Consider the following 23,061-nt stretch of genomic DNA (forward strand, 5'->3'; position numbering starts at 1 on the left):
TTTCCAGTACGAATTATTTGTACTATCTACAGTATAGCGAGCGGTCATCACAAACTGGATGTGGTCGACTTTACGTAACTTACATCTTAGTCATAGTGAATAGTAAAATTAATATAAAAGGAAAAATGTTCGTCATTTGCTGTAACTTGTCTGTGATGTTAATTCAGCTGGAATTATTATTGCCATATTGTGTTCTGGTAAAATATTAGGGGAGGCTCGGCCTCCCTTGCCTCCCCTGAAAATCCGCCGCTGCCAAAACTCCATTATACCCAGACACCCTAAGTTATAGGAGGATTTCATAAACATGATCGCACCAGATGAGGTCCAGAATAAAAACCGCTTGCCACATTTCATTTATGACAGGGTGGCAGATAACCTCACAACAGACATCACGCCTGAAGAAATTAAAATAGCACTACAAACAGTGCAAAAAGGAATGGCCACGGGACCTGATGGAATCTCTTACGAAATTGTGAAAAATTTGCCTGACAAATACTATACAATATTAGCAAAAGCATACACACATATTCTAAAACAAAATGCGATCCCTAATTCATGGAGACAATATTATTTCATACCCATACAAAAACCAGGAATGACAGGATTCCAGGCACAAGATTTTCGTCCAATAATCCTAACAAATACCGTAAGGAAAATATATGAAAAAATTCTAACACAATGAATATCATTCTATATGGAAAAAATGGGACAATGGCCCAAATGTCAATATGGATATAGAAAGGGACACAATACAACACATTGTCTATTGCATATAGTCTTATATATTTTATCAGTATGGACCCAAAGACAACATCTCAATCTAGAAGCGATGGACATATCAAAAGCCTATCTTAAGTCTACAACAAGAAATTGAAAAAAATTTTACTCCCGCCAGATATAATTAAAGTCATCATTAATCTCATGACCAATAGAACTGTGTCCTTCCCGCCAGCCTATGGAAACACAACAACCAGAATTACCAACTTAGGAATACCACAGGGTTCGTCGCTCAGTCCAATACTTTTCACCATTCACATCATGGACCTATCACAGCTCCCACTACAAAAAAACAACATACTAATTTTCACAGATGACATATAAGCTTATATTATAACAACCAAAATCTCCAAGACAAACCTACAGAAAATCTCAAACAATACATTCAAGAAGACATTGAGACCATCCAGTTTTACCTTAATCAACAAGGACTAACAATAAATCCTAGGAAAAGTAAACATATCATATTCCATAAAAGACGAAAGCGCCCTTACTTATGGAATGAAACAGAAATCCAGAAACACAGACTAGATACCCAAACCTGTATCAAAATCCTGGGTGTAGATATGGGGCCATATGAATAAAACTGAAGGATTTCCTTCGAAGCAAGAGGTTGAAGTATAAGGTTATGCTTCGAAGCAAGAGGTTGAAGTATGAGCATATGCTTCGAATTGTAAGAATAACCTCTACCTTATCCTTCAACCTTCTGCTTCTAAGACAGGAGCATGTGCTCATAAAAGTTGTTGTGACGTTTCATGTTGCAATACTGTGTATTTGTCGGTGCTCTTTGTCAACTGAGTGCGGGTGTTCGGTTTCATAAAGAAATGCGATAAGCAGCCACGGTAGGCCTCCCAATGACTCAGCAACTTTTCTTCTAATGCTAATAAACTACACTCATTTCAATCACAACTAGATAAAGATTCCGCGTGGTTAAAACTGGATCTTCTGATTCAGACGGCGCGCCGCGGCAGTAGCTGTGCGCCCCTTGAAAGTACAATGATATTTGCAGGCTACACATCCCGGAATATTAGAAAAAAAAGTCACAATTTCCGGAAGTGCAAAGGAGAAGAAAAAGAGACAGCATTTCAGAAAATGATAAAATATTTCGAAGAAAATTCGGCATACTAATAGCTACCTCCTAACATGCGTCTTTGCAGTGGTCATAATAGCATTATTAAATATAATTGCGCCTACTATGAGTGTGAGAAATAATGATAGTTAATTAACGTTTCTGCGTTAATCTATGTGCATCAATAAAATACGAGTAGAAAAATTATGTCAATGCAGTGACGTGAATACATTTGAAGTCCTTCCAGTGGCAGGTTCCTCAGGCTCTAAAGTATTTTCATCTTCATTTAAATCCTGTATATTTTCTGTAAAGTCATAGTCATGATCATGTAGGTACTTCTCTAGCCTACATTGTGCAACACAATGCAACAAACAATGATTGTTTGGACGTTTGAGGCAGCAATTGTACAGGCGTATTGTAGAATAGAAAACCTACTTCTTAGTTGGCCAAATGAAAGTTCTATTATAAAATAGCTGTCCCCTTATTTTAAAATCCGATTTCGATATGATACCATGAGCCATGGTTCCAAGCCTTCACCCAATAGGACAGTATTTTTAAATCCACTTCACACATCACGAACTGATGAATTTTTCCTTATTCTACAGTCATGGACGGACCCTGGCCAACTAGCTGTAACACTCGTAAAGCGTTCTTTTGCATTGCATGTAGCCTGCAACATGCTCATCATTTCATGATCATACCAGCATGCTGTGTAGGTTTAGGAATACACAAAAGTCCAATCTAATACACTAATAGCATTCGGAAAACTAAATTTCTATAACTATTCAGTTATTACAACAGTTGTACGTATCTTGTAATGATGTTGACAACTTGAGCCATATGTTCGCTTTTTCCGTTAAGGTCCCGCGCCGTGGCGTCGTGATCTAAGGAATCCTGCCTAGGACTCGCGTTACGGAATGAGCACTGGTTCGAGTCTTCATGGAGGAAGAAATTTTCTCATGAAATTTCAGCCAGTGTATGGGACCGGTGCTCACACTTGGGGAGCTACGATAGGTAGCGAAAATCCGGTTTTGCAAACCAGCTATAACTGCTGGAGGGATCATCGTGCTAACCACACAATATCTCCATTCTGGTTGGATGATCGTCCATCTCTGCTTCGGCTTTGGGACGTGAGGCCAGCAGCCGGCTGGTCGGTCTTGGCCCTTCATGGGCTGTAGTGCCATAGATTTACTTTTACTTTTACACTAAAATAACTGTTTTACTCATAGTGGTGCCATGTATAACCACCTCTTCTGCAATACCTGATTAGAATCTCGGATCGACCATAAACTGCAAAAAATAAATAATAAATAAAATAAAATCATCATCTTCATTTCCGAGGATGTCTGGCTGGCTTTAAGAGGGCTGGATCCGATACGAGTCCGCACGCTTAGGCACGGTTTGGTCCACTGTGAGCTCTGTAGGCCTATATCCGATAATTATCCAAGTCCGACAGTGGCTTCGGTGGCATTCGTGAATCCGATGCTGATAAGTTGGCCAACCTGCCTCAGCTCCAGATGCAGCCAGGTCTCGTTTCATGACGAGTAGCCTTATAAACCCGAGAGCTCCAGGCCCCAACATCGGAAACTCCCAAGACTTTACACTAACCTATTTTTACTATTGCAGATAATAGATGAAATGAAATGATAGAGAGAAACGGGAGTATCCCGAGAAAATCCTTTGCAACGTCTGATTTTTCCACCACAATTTCCATCATGATCTGGATGGGGATCGAATCCGGGCTTCCTGGATTGAAAACAGCAGCTAGCACTTGGGCTAAAGAGGCAGCTATTTCCGAGAATGTCCCTACTCTTCTCCCTTGTGTTTCTTCCAGAAAATGGGTTAATCCATAGGTCATTTTCTTCATGAAATGTATATAAACTCTTATACTGCTCCCTAACAGCACACCACCATAATTTGTAGTACTTTTCACGTCGTAATACGACTGGTAATTCAACCGTCACAGAGATGAGTCTGCTCCTGACCAGACTTCACTTTTTAGAAGGATATGCTTCTGAATCGAAGGATATGCTTCACTTTATTCATACATTTTTTCTAATTTTGAAGCAAGAGGTTGCTCTCCAAGCAAATGCTTCTTCCTGTGAAGCAAGTGCTCTTTTCCTGTTGCGTCATCAGGAGGAGAAGGTTGTGCTCTGCATTTTATTATTAAAATCTGAAGCACATCCTTCAAAATAGTAGAGTAAAAGGATATGCTCAACTTTATTCTTACGGCCCATGTAACTTCTCTGGAAAAACACATTACTCAAACCTCCTTCAGAAATTAAAACGGAGAGCAATAATATTCAAGTATATGATCAGCAGATATTGGGGAAATCACCCTATGGTATTTCACCTACTATACAACAACTTCTTGATAGCACTACAAGACTACACCATGGCCATATTACCAAAGCCTCAGGCCCAAATAGAAGCACAACTAAATTCAATCCACTACCAGGTAGCAAAATAAATCCTGGGTATAAGTGGCAAACCACATACCCTTTCTGTACTAAGACAATAAACTACCAGTCGTTACATCACAGGAGAAAGTTAGCATGCCACAGGCCAATATACAACAAGCTCAAAGGAATCACACACTTAACCCAAAACAGCGAACATCCTATACCATATCAAATTCCCCAAATAATCCAAACTTTTACAGAATATTACCGCACTCTACATTGTCCAATCTTTCCTCGCTTTCCACTGTATTGCATTCAGTATGAGGTTTTCCAAAAAAGCATACATACAGACACCACAACCTTCAATAAACAAGAGACAAATACGGGACGATTCTGAGAATTTATAACCAACATGGAAGAACAGGAGCCCAACAAAGTGCAGATTTACACTGTGGATCCAAATCTGACATGGGGGTGGGTGCAGCATTTGTAAATACAACAGCAGCAGGTAGAGGGAAAATCAAACTCCACAAACAGTCATCCATCTGCAGAGCAGAATTATTTGCAATTCGGCAGGTCCTATCTCAGCAAAGCACCTAACAGGAAAAGCTATACTCATATTCGTGATTCACTGAGTGCATTACAAAAAATAAAAAATAATGCCCTTTCTGCGAAGACCCCCCTGGATAGTAATAAACATCAAACAGTTATATATAACATAGGAAAGGAGAACAAAATAAAATTAATTTGGATACCGGGACATGAAAGCATACAAGGTAATGAGATTGCAGACTCTCTTGCGAAAGCAGCCATAACGTCCAACCCTGCCTCATCAATAAATATTCAGATCACTGACTTAATAAAACAAAATATAAGACAAACACAGAAGCCACACAGGCAGACAAACCATGGTAGGCCTATTTACACAAAAAATTAACACGACCATTCATTTCAGTAACAAACTAAAACATAATGCAACAGTAACTCCAAAATACTGTTATTGCAAGTTATCTTGAACCTTCTGAGCGGGGTCAGAGGGGCAGAGGGAAGGAAGCGCGTAACGAGGGTGGAGCCAACTGAGTTGTTTGCGCATGCTCCACAGCATAATCTCTTGTCAAGAAACATAGTACTATTTCCTTCACTGCGTACCAGTAGTGTTACCATGGAGTAGCAACCATAGGGTAGTAATTATGGTGAAATCATACCACTGCGGAGAAAAAGTAACGCTGTTATCTATAGCCGAGAAAGAGAAATTATCGCAAATATAATAAAATTAAGCGTTGCGAGGAGGAAAAATTAAACCTATATTTGCTGGAACCTCTTGCTAAGGAATATGAGAGAGCAGCTAAATACTCTGGCAAAAGTATTAGTTCTGTGAACAGAATTAAAAATAATATTGAATTACAACCGAATGAACCTCACACTACTCCGGGAAAGAATAGGTATCTAATGTTTAAAAATTATTGCTATAATAGTTATGTAAAATAGTGTGTGTATTGAGAGCGACATAACGAATTACTGTTGCAAGTTATTATTTTCTTATAGTTCTACTAAAAATATTATTTCATTCCAGAATTAGACTTGTGTAAAGTTGAAGTGGACGACTTCGATCAACATGTTATTCGGGATACAATCGAAGAATTCTATCTTGTTCAGAAAGTAGTACCTACGATTAAGAAGATAATTCCGAATGAATGATGCCATTGGCGAAATAATTAATTTTGAAACAAGCGATGATGGCAGCAATGATAGGGATATGGATTGTGTATAATTGTAAAATAATGTAAATTCAAATAATAAGCCTGTAAAATATTGTTATAAGAATATGTACATATTAGCTGAAGGTATAAGTCATGCAGGCCTATATAATGTATAGAAGTAGCTGTAGTAACTCCTCCATTGCCGGTCCCCAGCCCAGATGAGAGAGGAGTGTACACACGATTATATATAAATACTTACTCATTACAGGTTAATTAAAGCTTGCTATGAAACTATGTTCTCCTCTCAAAACCGGCGTATCGAGAGAAGATGATGTCTGTATTGAACCAAGTTCTTTTACAGTAAAGAGCCGTAAGGTAGAAGAACCAACGTTTTTTGAAAAGAGTCACGTTACCTGAGGGAGGGGCATCTTTGCCGTGTCGTTACGTTGATGAGTACACGCCGTACCGAGCAGTTCCAAAGACAGACTTAGGGGATGTAAGGTTCAAGATAACTTGCAATGACAGTACCTATACCTATTTGGAAGGGGAGAATCTTCTTTGTGTGACTGTCAACAACAGTCAGGAGAAATAAACCATATGTTCTTTCAATGTCAACTACACAAACAATCCCTAGACCAAATAATACACGAGATCAGCCAAAAACTAGGATTTGGACCCTGGAAGATTCCAGACATACCAGTTGAAAATGAAATCCAGATAGGAAAACCCTTATATATATATACACATGAAGATTTGTAAAATGTAATTTAAAAAAATACACAGTCCGACTCTCAATATACTTTGAAATTACAGTGATAATTGTTTCACAAGACACTCACAACACCAAAAACGAAAGAAGGATCGATATAGCATCGGTAAGAAGAAGAAGGAGAAGAAGGAGGAGGAGAAGAAGAAGAAGAAGAAGAAGGAGAAGGAGAAAAAGAAGAAGAAGAAGAAGAAGAAGTGGCTGTGATAAAAGTGTTCAAAATTGATTTCCAGCGCCACAATCCCAGTAATTAACGTGTAAATATTCGTTACGAGTCCGTTGGAAGTGGCTGTTGGAAACTCTAGATTGACCCTATTTTTTGTCCGCCTGGCAGCAATAAAATTGCAGATTTGGCTTTTGCCTTTTTAGAATTAGACCAATTTCCCATCACAGAAATATTAATAATACACTAGATAATAGATAGCACAGTACACACCTTGTTTTTACTAACATAATGAAGAAATATACACTATATACACTGTTAGCCTACATTTGAGGTGAGTGTAACCTAACCTATATTCCTAAAAATTATTTACTCTGTACGTACTATACACACTGCCTGTGAACTATTCACACTATGCCTACTAAATATATTGCCTCTCAACTATTTATCCTATCATTGTATTTATACTAAAACGGTTTAAAATTATAATTTACAACATATACAATATCATAAAGCCGTATTGCGCAAAACAATAACAAATAATTATCGCGCCAACAACACCAAAACAAACCACAAACTCATTTGTTTCAACTTCTCACACAGATGTAGATACTGTACTGTAGCGTTTTCAGGATAGGCAACACTTGAAAACTAATACAGCAAAAGACTATGGCACTGACGTGAGACCACAGTCTTGTGACTGAGACCCATGATCTAGGGCCTAGGCTGAGACACAGTCTACTGAGATCGAGCTCTTCTCAAAACTGCGATAAATTACTGATTTTGACAGCTGTCATTATATACCATACTCCTGTAAGCAGGGGCGGACGAAAGGGGGGGGGGGGAATTATGGGGATATATCCCCTCCCGAAATTTTGAGAAAAATACGAAACAAGAAACAAAAATAATATTGATTTTAATTCGTGAATGTACGTAGGAATTAGAGGGTTTTCCACGTAAATTCTCTTTGCTAAAAATGTTAAATAAACGTATCTTTGCATTGAAAGAAATCCCTATATCTGGGATTTTTCGTGCCTCTGCTTCACAACTCTGATCCACTGCCCACTGGAGATTAGCACTGTTCTCTGAACTTACTGCAAGAGATCCAACGCAAGAGGACTAATAATATAACTCATTATGAGTGACTAAGTGGCCAGGATCCGACGGAATAAGCACCATCTTAAATCACAAAGTGATTATTTTTCGCATACCATGATATGCACCTCTGCATATGTATGGACATTGTGCCATTGTCATACATCTCTATGACGCCGTGCATGAGGGTAGGCCACTAGAGGGAACCCAAGAAGTGGAACTTAAACTGAAAGGATTCGATCTGACATCGGGATGGGAATCCGGTGTGGCTTAGTGGATAAAGCATCAGCACGTAGAGCTGAAAACCCGGGTTCAAATCCCGTTGCCGGAGAGAATTTTTCTCTGTTCCACTCTTCCATCATCATATGATGACGGAGAATTTCTGCACTGAAATATTATCATATGCACTTCGGTACATCGTAATATAAGCCATACAGAAACCAACATTTTTAGTGTCAATGATTGTAGCTAGTCATGTTTTTAGCCTGTCACATGGTTTAGCCAGTCTACTACAGTCAGAACAGATAGACCTTAAGACATGCATTGAACTATGTGAGGATCTAGAAAGAGAACTGGAAGATTTTCGTTTAAATTTTCAGGCAGTGAACCTAGAGGCAAAAAGTGTTGCTGAACTTACTGGAATTATGCTGGAAATTCCAAGAACTGCAGGGAGACAAACACAGCATTCTAACTTCAAGACAGAGAGTCCTGAAGAGTATTTTAGGCTTTCAATTCTCCTTCCCTTCTTAGACTATTTAGCTTAAGGACAGGTTTTTAAATCATAAGGAAATCCTGAAGTCCATACAAACTTTGCTGCCTAAAAACATAGTGCGAGCATCAGATGAAGATTTAGAAACTGCTGTTGAGGCTATAGTAAATCAGTGGCCCAATGATGTTGATGCATCACCAGAGTCTTTCTTCAATGAACTGAAGATGTGGAGAAGAAATTTCCTTGATCAGAAAAATCTTCACCTAATGCCTACTGATTTTATATCATCTTTGAACAGGTGCAATGAAATTATTTTTCCCTGCACTCACAAGGCGATAAAACTTTTCTGCATGTTACTGTAACTACAGCAACACCAGAATGGTCGTTGTCAACATTGCAGTGTTTGAAGACTTACTTGAGGAGCGGACAGATTAAATGGACTGGTCTTGATGATGATACATAAAAATGTAGAAATAAAAGCTTATGAAGTACTGGATCAAATGTCTAAGAAGCCTCGTCACCTTCTTCTGTAAATATCACTCTGTCATTGTTTTTGTATTGCAGTCATTGTAAATATTAAAATTTAAAATTGTGGTTTATTTAACAACGCTCGCAATTGCCGAGGTTATATTAGCATCACTGTTGCGCCAGAATTTTTTCCCACAGGACTTCTTTTACATGCCAATAAATTTACAGATATGAGGCCTGTCACATTTAAGCACACTTAAATGCCATCGAACTGTGCTGGGATAGAACCCGCAACTTTGAGCATAGAAGGCTATACCGACTACACTACTCAGGCCAACTTGTGAATGTTTGTGACTCGGAAACAAATTGTGAGGATAATAAACTTATTTCTCATTATTCCATTTTTACTATCTCCTCAAATTCCTCCCCGAAAAAAAATCCTGCGTCCGCCCCTGCCTGTAAGCATTTCATAAATAATTTTTAACACACAATTGGAGTTTTGTCAAATCCTTTGCAGATATGTTTCACAACATATTAAAGATGCGATTTAAAAAAAAAAAAACCTAAAATTCAAATTTTTTATCCAGAGTGTCCCCTTAACAGAACAGTTAATGACAGAAAACATGTGCTGCACATAATCTTAAATATGTTTTATAAACGCTTCTTAACCGAATAAAATAACTATATTGATGTTTGACACAGTTCTTTTATTATTATTATTATTATTATTATTATTATTATTATTATTATTATAAGTAGGTTATTTTACGACACTGTATCAACATCTCAGGTTATCTAGCATCTGAATGAGGTGAAGGTGATAATGCCGGTGAAATGAGTCCAGGGTCCTGCACCGAAAGTTACGCAGCATTTGCTCAAATTGGGTTGAGGGAAAACCCCGGAAAAAACCTCAGCCAGGTAACTTGTCCCAACCGGGATTCGAACCCGGGCCACCTGGTTTCGCGGCCAGACGCGCAAACTGGTTATTATTATTATTATTATTATTATTATTATTATTATTATTATTATTATTTGTAACTGCAGTAACTTTTTAGGTACCTAAAACTGTTTTTCAGTGCCTACTTATGATCAGTTTAGAGCCTAGTTTAGGTGTCTAAAAGTAGATTAATGGCCTAAATGTCTGAAGTCTACTTATAATGTATATTTTTTTTTCAGGTATCATTATGGCATTAATTTATCTTTTTTTTTTTTCTTTATCATTTAAGCGGACTCGGCGTACTTACGGCAACAGTGTACAGTACTAGCCAAGGCCCGTACGACTAATGCTTTTTTCTTAATCTGGAATCCTCTATAGTAGGCCTACACGCAGTGCAAGCATTGAAGGGACCAGACAACAAAATGAGAGTGCAAATTGCCAATAGTTCTTGATTCTTCTTACGTCAATATCATTGGAGTAATAATTATTCTAAATCTGAGACATACAGACACACGTGTTCTTAAATATGTTGTTGCTCTTCTGAATATATTACATAATTAATAAAGAACAATAATAATAATAATAATAATAATAATAATAATAATAATAGTAATAATAATAATAATAATCATTTTTATAATTTATCAGTTCTATCAGCAGTCTAGTTTACTATAGCTCAATAGACAGAAAAATTATAAATTTTGGTCATTTATATTTTTTCTAGTGAAAATACTTAATATAATTGTCCAAAAGAACGATTCATATACCTCGTTGATTTTAATTTGATCCTCTGTCTGCGGTAAATGTAGGCCTACTACAGAATAGCTTCATTATAGTTTGCGAAAATGTTATTATGTATTCACTCTTGAACGTGGGTGTTCACGATACATATTGGACTGTCTATCACCCAACTTCTGGAAGACCGGCACGACATCTAACTTGTGTTTTTACAGAGTATTATCACAGTCTAGTATATACAGTCACGAAGCTCTATACGTAGTAAATATGCATCCATAGATAGTTGCTAACCACTAGGATCGCTGCTATCACCCCATTACAGACAATGCGAAATAGTACCTGCACAGTCTATTGTTCCTAGCAACCTCACAACTCAAGCTTCGTGACTGTATATACTAGACTGTGGTATTATGCTGACAGAGGATAGATGCCTATGACCGAAGCGGATGCAAATACAAGACTGTGAATTTCACACAACATTAAAACTTCGACTTTATACTTACGGCGCGTATCCACGAAGCGAGGCTGTCACGCGCGGCAGCCTCGCTTGTTGTTTGCCTTGCGGTTTGGTTCTTTTGGTAGCGAGGCAGGAACGCGAAGCAGCATCAGCCACCAGTTAGTGCGCGGCAATTGAAGCAGTTAACGTCGGGTTGCTTGATATCATCTTTATCAACGAATAGTCCACATGGAGCAAGTTAATCACTGCGAGACACCTTTGATCCCATCCAAAAACAGGCTTGATTTGGCTCATAGGTGAGGCAGCCGCGCACTATTGCGAGGAAAATTATCCACTGAGCGAAGCAAGCATCATGAGGCAGCCTCGGTTCGTGGATACGCGACTTACATCAGAGACTAGTACGTCTATTAAGAAGTATCCAGAGTTATGGAAATGTTTACTGAATTCTGCAGATCACAGGAAAGTAACTCAAGATTTTACTGAAATATACTTTCACAGGTTACAATAGAAGAAAAACGACGGCTGAAATGTCATTGATCTATTTCCCCTTCTCCAGTGTTTCGTTTGTGGCCTTAGGGTACGGCCACATGAGCTACATTTATCGCAGGTTTTCTGCTACAAATGTAGCTGCCGTAATTGTCGCAAAATGGGTGGCCACACGGGCACGACAATTATTACTGCTCAGTTTCTGCGTTAAATTTTGCTAAGTGTGGCCACATGACATGCCACACGTAGCGACATTTGTAGCTAGTTCTTTTGCGTTTTGCAGCACTCAGCAGTAGCATAGTGGAAGCTTTCTTCCGAGATGGATTATGAAGCCAAAGTCGCTTTGTGTGTATTGTTAGTGTACATTATTACCACAGTCTAATATATACAGTCATGAAGCTCAATACTAACTAAATATGCAAACATAGATAGTTGCTCACCACCAGGATCGCTACTATCGCCTCATCACAGTCTCTTTCCCTAGCAGATGATAAAATGTATTGTACTTTCGATATCGTGTTCTTTTGAAAAAATTAACACCTTCCTTCCACTATTGAAATATGAAATACATCAGGTTTATATATTATTTTCATAAAATATATATTATATTCTATAAACTCATCTTCCTGGATCTTTAAGAAGAAGGATAACTCTAACCTATTTTTCTTACAATTTATAGTACTACAAAAGTCTCCTTGTCCAATATTATTATTCAAATTATTGTATTTAGCCATTTACAGTTATCACAACCGATAACGAACATTTCACAGTTTACATTGCTTTTCACAAAAATGAGAAATACGGCACAGTCAATGCCTTTTCGATCTAGACCAGACCGTAATGTCTGTTCAGGTTTTCTATTTCAGTGTATGGATCTCAGTGAAATATTATATTATAACTTTATTGCGTATCATTGCTAAGTTTTATTTAATGTAATGTGTCCATAACTTATGTTTACTTCTTGTTGCATAATATGTTGCAGAAATAATTACAAAACTGTGTTATTTTAATGTGAAGAGAATTTTACGTGTTAAAATAAGCTGTTCGCATCAACATTTTAAGTTTAGAATGGAAACTATTTTGAGGTTTATTAAAAAAGAATTTATATTGTGATTACAATTTAGCACATCTACCTTCCTTAATTTTAGACAAAACATTTACCACACCACTCCTATGAAATTGGTGTACGTACGTGTTACTTCGTCTCTTAAGTAGATAAATACAACAATTCAGTATTAAATTGTAGTATTAAAATACAGACAAATTGAATGTCTGGGGTATCATACATGACATTATGGTTAATTATAATGTATGATTGCGAATTTAGGAATATAAGTTAAATATAGTAAACATAACCTATAATTTTCATATGAATGGCAAGGAATTGGAGATCACTAAATTTAGACAGAAAGGAGCAACTGGTACAGTAAACGTAACCTATAATATCAATATATCTAAATATCCGTGCGGTGCAATTGAAAATTATTGAATCATGCATAAATGAATGTACAAGAATTTCGCAATATTTAATCGAAATAAAGGCAGGTATTACACATACGAACAACGTAATTTTCACACAAAAAATAATATTACACTTTAACTCTCAAGGAATTACGTCTGCTAATCACTATTTTCAATTTTATTAATGCAATTACACTACATTTTAGAGAAATATACTGTAGGTTACTCTTTACGCATTCCAATTAATTTATATGGTTGAAACGCCACCCTTCGTGATCAAGTTAAGCGAGTCACATGGTCTGCCTTACAGCCTGTATTAGATCATGATGGCAGTGACACAGTCTATTGTTCCTATTACACACAGTGCTCCAAGCGGTTAGCAACTATCGCAAGAAATGCAACTCGTTGGCAAAAAATCATCCCAAGCTTCGTGACTGTATATAGTAGACTGTGTTATTACGGTCACACACAATTGTAATGCACATGAGAAGAAAATTTATAGCAGTGCCATAAAGTTGATTTTTATTCCTGGTGTCGATTTTACAACAGGCAATATTGTTTGTCAGTAACAATCGGAAGTACGGTGTGGGTGAAGGGTTTGCTGAAAGGCTGTATGAAGACCTAATTTCTCGTGGTTCTGTAGAAGGGTCATTGGGATTTACAACAGATTAGACATGCTCTTCCCTTGTCAATACATGAATTTCTAAAGCATCTCCAAGTAAAAAGGAGTTTTAAACAAGACCCAAAACACAACACAAAGAGACAATCTGTTTGTAACATATTTGAGAGATCTGTCTTGTAAAAGAAATGTGTTTTTTTTTTTTTAATACCAAATGAAGTCACTGTGAAGGGTTTACTGGAATGCTACTGTATAGATTTTATTATTGAAGGATACCTTTGTTCGAAAATGAAAAAAATATGTACTCTCAAAGAGCGATATTTTGAAAAGAGTACAAATAAACACATCTATTATAAAAGTTCTCTTTTTCTTGGTTTTGCAGATTGCTTATTGGACGTTGCAACAATTTAAACTTGACCCTTATATCCCAAAATACAACTCAAAGTGAAAATGTTTTTATAATACAATAATATTTATAAACAATACTGATTTGTGAGGTCTGTCCTGCAAAAGAATTGTACGTTTTTTACCAAACAAACTTGCTGTGAAAGGTTTGCTAGAACGTTTTTGTATACATTTTATTATTGAAGAATTCTTTAGGTCGAAATTGAAAGAAGAAAAATGTATGTACTTTGAAAGAAAGATATTTTGAAGAGAGTTAACAATAGGGCAACTTAGCCTGGACTATACATAAGCGAAGCAATATTTATTGGCACCGTATTGTTAGTAACAAAATATGTCATAATATATTGGCATCCGATTGTTATAAATCTGTCATGATAATAATTTCCCATCTACAAGTCAATCTCCCTCTCTACTTCACTCCCTCATAAACACAAGTTGATTCTGTTGTTATGATTACATATGAGCTATTCCATCTCAAATCGACCGAAATATAGAGAAAATTGACCTTACAATTTCTAAATACAATGAAACCTTTTTTGTACGTAGAGAACTGTGATACAATGCTTTGTGCAAAGTTTGAGGCATCAGAACTTCATAGTGTTTAAATTAAAAATATTTAAATTTATTGTATTTTCATAAAATTTGCAACTTTTAACTGTTGTAACTCCGAAACTCTTTCAGCCAATGATCAAAATCATGGTTTATTTTGATGCTGAGAAATTAAAGTTTATATTAACATATAAACAGATTTTCTTACTTTTTATGGAAATGGAGAAATTTAGATTTTTCCTCATTAAGACGCCTTTGCCTAGGAAAAAATATTTCAAAAATATATAGTCAGATTCCGCATTGAAATTACAAATAAACACATATTTTTTACTGATGGTATGTTGATAAGAAAGTATTGAAAATATCAAATAAAGAAAATAAATAGTATGTGAGTGAACTAACCAGGTGACTGTGAGACAGGAGCTAGCCGAGACAGGCAAGGCCAGGAGACAAACACGTGATGTTTCGTCTAGTAGCGCATAGCTGGGCTAGCTTTATCACAAATTTTCATAAACACAGGAGTAAAATGACGCCCAACGCTTGCTTATCATCATCTCTTGGCCAGTGCGTGTGGTACTGCACTGTTCAAATCTAGGCGTGTGAAAATAATTTATTTAATACCCTCGAAACTTATTGCCATACCACTAAGCAAACAATGCCGAATTCCTCTTAATAATGCTAGGTTTTTTCTCAATATATTTTTACACTTTTACAAATTGGCAAAAAGCCTAAAAGTAAGTAAAATCAGATTATCTGTCTCTCTGTACAAAATAAAAATAAGGATTACTTATCATAACCTACCAAATGTCAGCTTCAAAATGAGCTCTTGTTCAATGTTCTACAGTAAATGGTTCCAGAGTTCTGAGCGCTGAAAGAGGCTTGTTTTTCTAAAATACGCTAAATTTGTCGCTCAACAATACGAAAACCATTTGACTTTCGATAGTATATTTTTGCAAATGCACTCCCCTCAGCACCTTCTATAAATAGGGGAAAAAAATTAGGGTATAAAAAAATGCGAGGATTTTTACTGATCGATTTCATATGGAATAGCCCATATACATACTGAGAATTTCAACCATTGAAAAAAGAGTTTACGTTATCTTAAACATGATAGATCACGTTTCTCAGATTATTAAATTTCGGGGGAGGGGGAAACTGAAAGGTGAATCTTAGGGTATGTTACAGTCTCATATCTCAAAGTTTTTCACAAACAAAAGATATTCTAACATTATAAGATAAGCGGGGTGGTACAAATTGCGATATCTTAGAGCTAATTCGAGAGTCAAATTTCACTGCACTCATCAATATCACTTGTTTTATTTTTTAATACATTAGGCCTGAATAAAATGGCAAAGTATTGTATGCCTGGCTGCAAATTCAATTACCAAAAGGGAACTTAGTAGCGATATTTACTTTTCCTTCTGATGAAGTAACAAAAAACAGGAGAGTAAGATTAAGAAAAGTATTTACAATTAACTTACGCATGTATTCATATGCATTTGTAAATTTACTTTGCACTAAATTATTGTAATTCTCTACTGTAAAATGAATAACTTTGATTTGTTATTTCACTGTTTTTAAAGTCTTAATCTGTGTGTCCTTTACATGACATTTGAGTTTCGCTTTCTATCTCATTCCTAAAAAGTTAAAGCATGGCCATTCATTTTACATGGTTGTTTGTACTTCTATTACAATTTTTGTTGTTGTTTTCTTTTGCATGATATTTATTCTTAATTTATTGTCAGTTAGTAGATAAAAGTCTTTTGACTTGTATATTCTTTGACTTGCTGAGTTTCCTTTGGGAATTACTAAAGTGGAAAGAAATATATTAGGGAAAATTAATTTTAGAAACAACGAATAATTATAGTAATCTTCTTAATATATAAAATTGAATGTGGGTATGTATGTATGTATGTGTGTATGTTCTCTATACAAATTTATATGCATTGACCAATATGTGCCAAAGTTTGCACATTTAACCTTCATAACCAGGAGAAGAACATAGGCCACATTAAAATTGTGCAAATGGACCATAAGTTAATTAAAAAATAAAAAATAGAAATAAATACGATTAAACATTCATTTATAATATTAAAATGCAATCTTCTATAGTCAATTGTTTTTTATTATTGTCTGTTGTATTCAATATCGAATTTCACGAGGCCATGGAAATTATAACACGAAATGGAATAACATTGTTGATATACATCATGAAGGCCAAAATCTAGATAATTCATGCAATAAGTATCTTTACGCAGTCCAGGACCATAATAATATTGCGAATTTCTCGATGCAGTTGTAGATAGTGACCAGACTGTGTTTTATCCAAATGAATTCTTGAATTCTTTGAAACCACAAAGATTGCCACCATATAATTTAATACTTAATATGAATCACCAATTTGTACTATTGCGAAATATTGATCCACCAAAATTATGCAGCGGAACAAGAATTGGCGTGAAAAAAACTCATTCAAAACGTAGTAATAGAAATGGCAATAGGTATTAACTGGCAAAACAAAAGGAGAAGATGTTTTTATCCCACGCATTCCTATGATACTCACTAGCATGCCTTTCGATTTTAAGTAACAGCAATTTCACTGCAACTAGCATTTGTAATAGCCATATTAAAATGAAGCTCAAGGACAGTCACTCAAAGTTGCAGACATTAACTTAAAAACTGAGTGTTTTTCACATTTTCAACTATAGTTTATACAAAGAAGTAGGGGAGAGTTGGGCTCCCGGCACCACAGCCTACCCAGCCCTGCAGTGAGCATAGTGTTTCCCTTCATAGTCAGTACATTAAACAGCTGGCGCATGCGCCCTGATTTACGTGTCTTGCCCATTGCCATAATACGCTAGGCTGGTAGGCGCTATTGAAAGCGCTTTGGTGATGAAATTACTGTATTATAGTGTTTATTTGAACTTCTGGTGGTAAAGTGAGTGTGTTATAGAGTTCATTTGAACAAAGTGAGGTATAACTAGTGCGATATTGTTGTAATATGGCAGAAGATCACTGTATAATTGAACAGATTTTTAAAAAGCCTTTCGGTTGTAGATCATTTAGCGAAAAAGTTGAAATTGTAACTGTGGGGGAAGACCAGTGCTGGCGCTTCCGAACTTAAAATTTTTACATAAAGAAAAGAGTAGAGAATATTTACGTTATTTCAATGTGAACCAATATGTGAAAACTAATTGGGTAATCGGATGCTGTCATCTTAATAAATTATTTTGTTGGCCATACTTATTATTTTGTAACGAACAAAGTGTGTGGAACAAAGAGGGTTATTTAAATTTAAATAATTTCAGCAATGCCATTGTCAAACACGAATGATCGCAGTGTCATTTGCATTCGGTTGTTCAGCTTTCTTGTTTTGGAAGTGTTCGTATTGACATCCAACTTGATCAACAATTGAAATTGGATGTGGCATGTCACAATGAAATGGTGAAGAAGAACAGAGAAATATTGAAACGCCTAATTGACGCAATGTGCTTCTTAGCCATGCAAGAACTGCCATTCAGAGGGCATGGCGAAAGTGAAGATTCACTTAACAAAGGCAACTATATAGAACTTTTACATTTGTTGAGCAGCTACGACACTACTCTTCGAGAGCATCTAGAGTCGTCTACAACATTTAAGGGCACATCGAACAGAATTGTCGACCTGGTTGGCGAGTTGATATAGCGCTGGCCTTCTATGCCCAAGGATGCGGGTTCGATCCCGGGCCTGGTCGATGGCATTTAAGTGTGCTTAAATGCAACAGCCTCATGTCAGTAGATTTACTGGCATGTAAAAGAACTCCTGCGGGACAAAATTCCGGCACATCCGGCGACGCTGATATAACCTCTGCAGTTACGAGCGTCGTTAAATAAAACATAACATTTTAACATTTAACATCGAACAGAATTCAAAATGACCTGATAACTGCTATCAGTGGCGTGTTGATGGAATCTATTAAGAATGACATTTCCATGGCCCAGCATGTTGCAATTATTTTAGATGAAACATCCAATGTAAGCAACAAATCACAACTATCCACCATTCTCAGGTATGTCCATGACCAGACAGCACAGGTTCAAGAAACGTTTATTTCCTTCATTGATGTGAGTGCAGATAGATCCGCTAATGGTTTATTTAATCATGTAATGGCACATAATGGCATCTTATGATATCAGAGACAAATTAGTTGGTCAAACATATGACGGTGCGGCAGTGATGGTTGGAGAAATAAATGGACTTACAACCAAAGTTCAAGACATTTATCCTAGAGCTCTATTTGTTCATTGTTTCAGTCATGTCCTAAATCTAGTCTTATCTCAGTCAGCTATGAGTATTAAGGAGTGCCGGATCTTTTTTCAAACATTGAATGGAGTAAGTAGCTTCTTCTCCAAGTCTACAAAATGCGCGCATGCTCTTACTGAATATTCTAACAGAATAATTCCAAGAAATGCACCCACAAGATGGAATTTCTCTTCCAGAATAGTCAATATTGTAAAGGAGAACCGTGAATTGCTGGTGGACTTTTTTAAAAATATACTCAACAACTCATCAGACTGGGAAAGTGAAACTGTTGCTCTTGCACGTGGATATTTGTCTTTCCTTTCAGAGTTTGAGACCAAATTTCTTCTAAATGTGTTATCAAAGATCTTTGCATACACTGATATTCTGTACAAAATTCTTCAAACGAAGCATTTGGATATTCTGTATTGTGTAGAAAAAATTAATGAAACAAAACGTATTGTTCTACACGAGAGAGACAGATTTGATGCATTTGTAATGAAGTCGAATGTGAAGAAGTGCAGCGAAAAAGAAAATGATGTCATAAAATACAGGAGAATATTTTTCGAAATAATAGACAATGTGACAAACCATATCGTCATGTGAATGCAAGAATTAGGTAACTCGAAATTTGCGTTTTTAGTTAGCTCTTTTATAGCATAGCAAAAATCGCACAAAATGTAATGCAAGAACTTGGTACCTGATTGAACGATACCAGTAACATCTATTTTCCAATATAACAAATAGGTGAATGAAAACGAGACTTATTCCTTAGTGCAATAAATAAGTAAATAGGCAATGTCACAAAATATGAAAAATCAAGTTACCTAGTTCTTGCATTCACACGACGATATTACAGATAGGTTTGGAAATCTCTCTCATTTGGAATTTATTTCATTGCTTGATCCAACCAAATTTCAGTCTTATAAATTAAATTTTCCTAATTCCGCCCTGGATGCGCTGAATGTAAAGTACAGTGCAATGTTTGACATAGTCCGTCTAAAAAATGAACTGACAGTCCTATATTCAATGGAGGAGTTTCGTGGAAAATACCCTCATGAACTGGTAACACATTTAAAATCAAAACAACTCCACACCGCATTTGTCGAATTGTACAAATTGACCCTACTGGTCTTGACCATACCAAGCACATCTGCATCTACTGAGAGGTCATTTTCTGCCCTTAAGCAGATTAAATCATTTCAAAGATCAACTCAAGGGCAAGAAAGATTGAGCAGTCTAGCCTTGATGTCCATGGAGAAGAAAAAAGCTGAAAGAAATCCGAAAATCCCCTACATTCCACAGCGATGTCATTGAGGAGTTTTCTAAAAAGGGACGCAAAATGGAGTTCACCTTCAAGTAAATAAGGTATGATTTATTTAATTACTAATTTATTTTATCATTAGTTTCCGAAGGTTTCCATTTTCTTACCCTCCTTCTGGCTGCTGCTCTGGTTTGATGTCAGAACTCACTAAAATTATATCAAATATAAAATTATTATCAATATGTTCGAGATATTGTAAGTTGTATACCTATGTAGCATGCAAACATGAAGAGCCTACCCTAATGCAATAGGATCCGCACGCCACTGCTGTAAGTGAGTTATTATGAAATCTGTAAGTTACTGTAATTTTATATAAAATCATTTCCTTGGATTTGCACTTTCCCTCAATTTACACCATGTTTCCCCTGGTCCCTTGAGAAGTGTAAAAGAGAGGTTGTACTATGCAGGATGATTCATGACCCATGCATTAGGAATCAGTTTATAGGTCATTGTGAGAAAAACTGTCACATGAACATACATACGATGATGAATATTTAAGGAACTACAGCTATTCCAATCCTAAGAAAGTAGAAGCAGTTGTGAAGAGAATTAATGGGAATCAATTAAAACTATACAGAAAGATCATGATGAATATTTAATACGATGCGAAACTGCAGTCAGCACCATCTGACAGAAGGGGGTTCAAATAAGATGATCAGCGCCCGACATAGTGTGTGGTGAACATTAGAACTACGTGTTGGGTAGATTACCCAGAGTTCTTTATTTATCTGTTCGTTCGAGACGAACAGACGATGCTAGAGAAGACAAGATGGCAGCCAGAAACTTGCTAATGAGTGGACATAAAGTGATATTAAATGTGTGCATAGCACTGTATGTTAAACAGTGATGTTTATGGACGTTGTAAAAATAGTGTTGTTGAATGTATTGTAAAGTAATAGTAATATAATAAATTGAACTATGTAAGTAGTTTTTGCAGAATTTCCATTGCGCTGTACACTAAATACCCAAAGAATACAATCCCAATTATCTAACCTTTTGCTTTATTTTCTGTCTCTGTTTGGTTATATTTTAATTGGGTAGTGTAAAAAAGATCATCTCTTTACTCTTCCTGCTGGCTCTGGTAAGAATTTTCAGTGGAAGATGGTGTGAGAAATAAAAATGTAAATGTTTTATTTTAAAGTGGGTTAGTTGAGAATATCGATGAGGGTGGAAGAGAATGAATATTTTCTGCATAGTTTAACATTTTCGTCACCAGGTGCGTTGCTAGATGTAATAATTTTTCCACCGTCCAACAAATGGCAGCAAGATCAGTTTCTACATTAGCACCTCTAGCATGTGTTACGAGAAACTCAGTAAGTTTCGCATCCTATTATATATTCATCCATGGAAAGATTATTAAAAAATACTGTACTGGTATTATACAGAAACTAAGCAAATTTCAGTTTGAAAGGACATTTTCAAATATTCCTCCTTCCACTTCATGCACTTTGTGGCACAGATGTGAATCACTAGCATAGCATTTCATAGCTCAGTCTAGTTGATAAGCACAGTAGTGTTCACAATATCAGTAACTAATTGTTCTCAAGTCTGTACTTTCGTAAGTGAACTGCTACTACACGAGGAAAGTGAAGGGAGACACCATCATGTTGATAATACATTCATCGCCTGGTCTCTAATGGGACCTCTTCCAATGTAACATCACAAAATGGTTGTTAGGCTACTTATCGACAACTGATGTCACCAGACCTGACCTCTCTGCATTTCACGTTTCAGCAGAATCTCACTCTCCTTAGTCTGGCCACACTATTTATTAAGATGAAAACATGTTACAAGCTTGATTCATAGTACAACATATGGATTTTTACAGTGTTCATATAACATGGTTTGTTCGAATTACCTTGCATATTCAACACTTTTCCAAGTGTCACTTAATTGATGAAAGTATCTCCTACAATCATAGTTTAATTTACGCATTCCAAAATATGTTGTATATCTAAGTCTTAATGAGATGATTGTACATACCTTGTGGCCTATCTTGAAGATTTGATCGTAATCCAGACAGTTTGTATTGATCATGATCGAATCTGTGTCACCATAAATAACTTGAAAATTCATCTTCTCCACGAGGTCCTTCGTGTTCATTAATATTTCTCTGCCTTTTGCTTAAAACGAGAAAAAACAAATGAAAAATAACAAAGCATAAACTTCCTTTCCTTTCTTACAGAACTGTATCTGACTACAAGTATATGGTGTTTTTACAAAGTTTAGGGACACCTTATAATTCTGTTACCTTATAATCCTTATAATAAGGACTGTTGTCCTTATCGAGAATTTATAAGTTTTTCAAACAAAATAAACAGTCTTACATTTTCAGCATTAAAGTTGAAAATGAATGAATAACTAATCAGTGCATAATTCTCAATTGTTGATGGATGATGTAGGATATATTACTCTTTAAATTAGTAAAGATCAACTATTTGTAAAAAATACTTTTCTTTGTGAATGTCCTAGCACTTTCTAAAGTTTTAAGTTTAAAAAAAAATGGGGACATTTTGTTATTGGTTGATTCATCTGTAACTCTTGAATGGAGCTGCGTTCCTTGGGATTACAGTGGTAGGGAGGCGCAGCTGTGCAAACCTCATAACTATTACTGTACTGTCTCTATTCAGCAGTCACAGAAGAACCGACTATTAACAA

The 23,061-nt window shown here is 36.2% G+C and overlaps 1 protein-coding gene across 5 annotated transcripts in view; it reads right to left on the reverse strand.

Annotated features, from left to right (window-relative positions):
• Positions 1–23,061, reverse strand: part of LOC138710199 (DNA polymerase alpha catalytic subunit-like) — a 558,528-nt gene that overhangs the window by 519,403 nt on the left and 16,064 nt on the right. For all 5 annotated transcript variants that reach the window (XM_069840844.1, XM_069840846.1, XM_069840847.1 and 2 more), the window contains exon 8: positions 22,387–22,526. The gene's annotated coding sequence lies outside the window, so the exon portion shown is untranslated. The remainder of the gene's footprint in view (positions 1–22,386; positions 22,527–23,061) is intronic.

This window comes from Periplaneta americana, chromosome 12 (assembly GCF_040183065.1).
Source record: "Periplaneta americana isolate PAMFEO1 chromosome 12, P.americana_PAMFEO1_priV1, whole genome shotgun sequence".
NCBI classification, from domain to species: Eukaryota; Metazoa; Arthropoda; class Insecta; order Blattodea; family Blattidae; genus Periplaneta; species Periplaneta americana.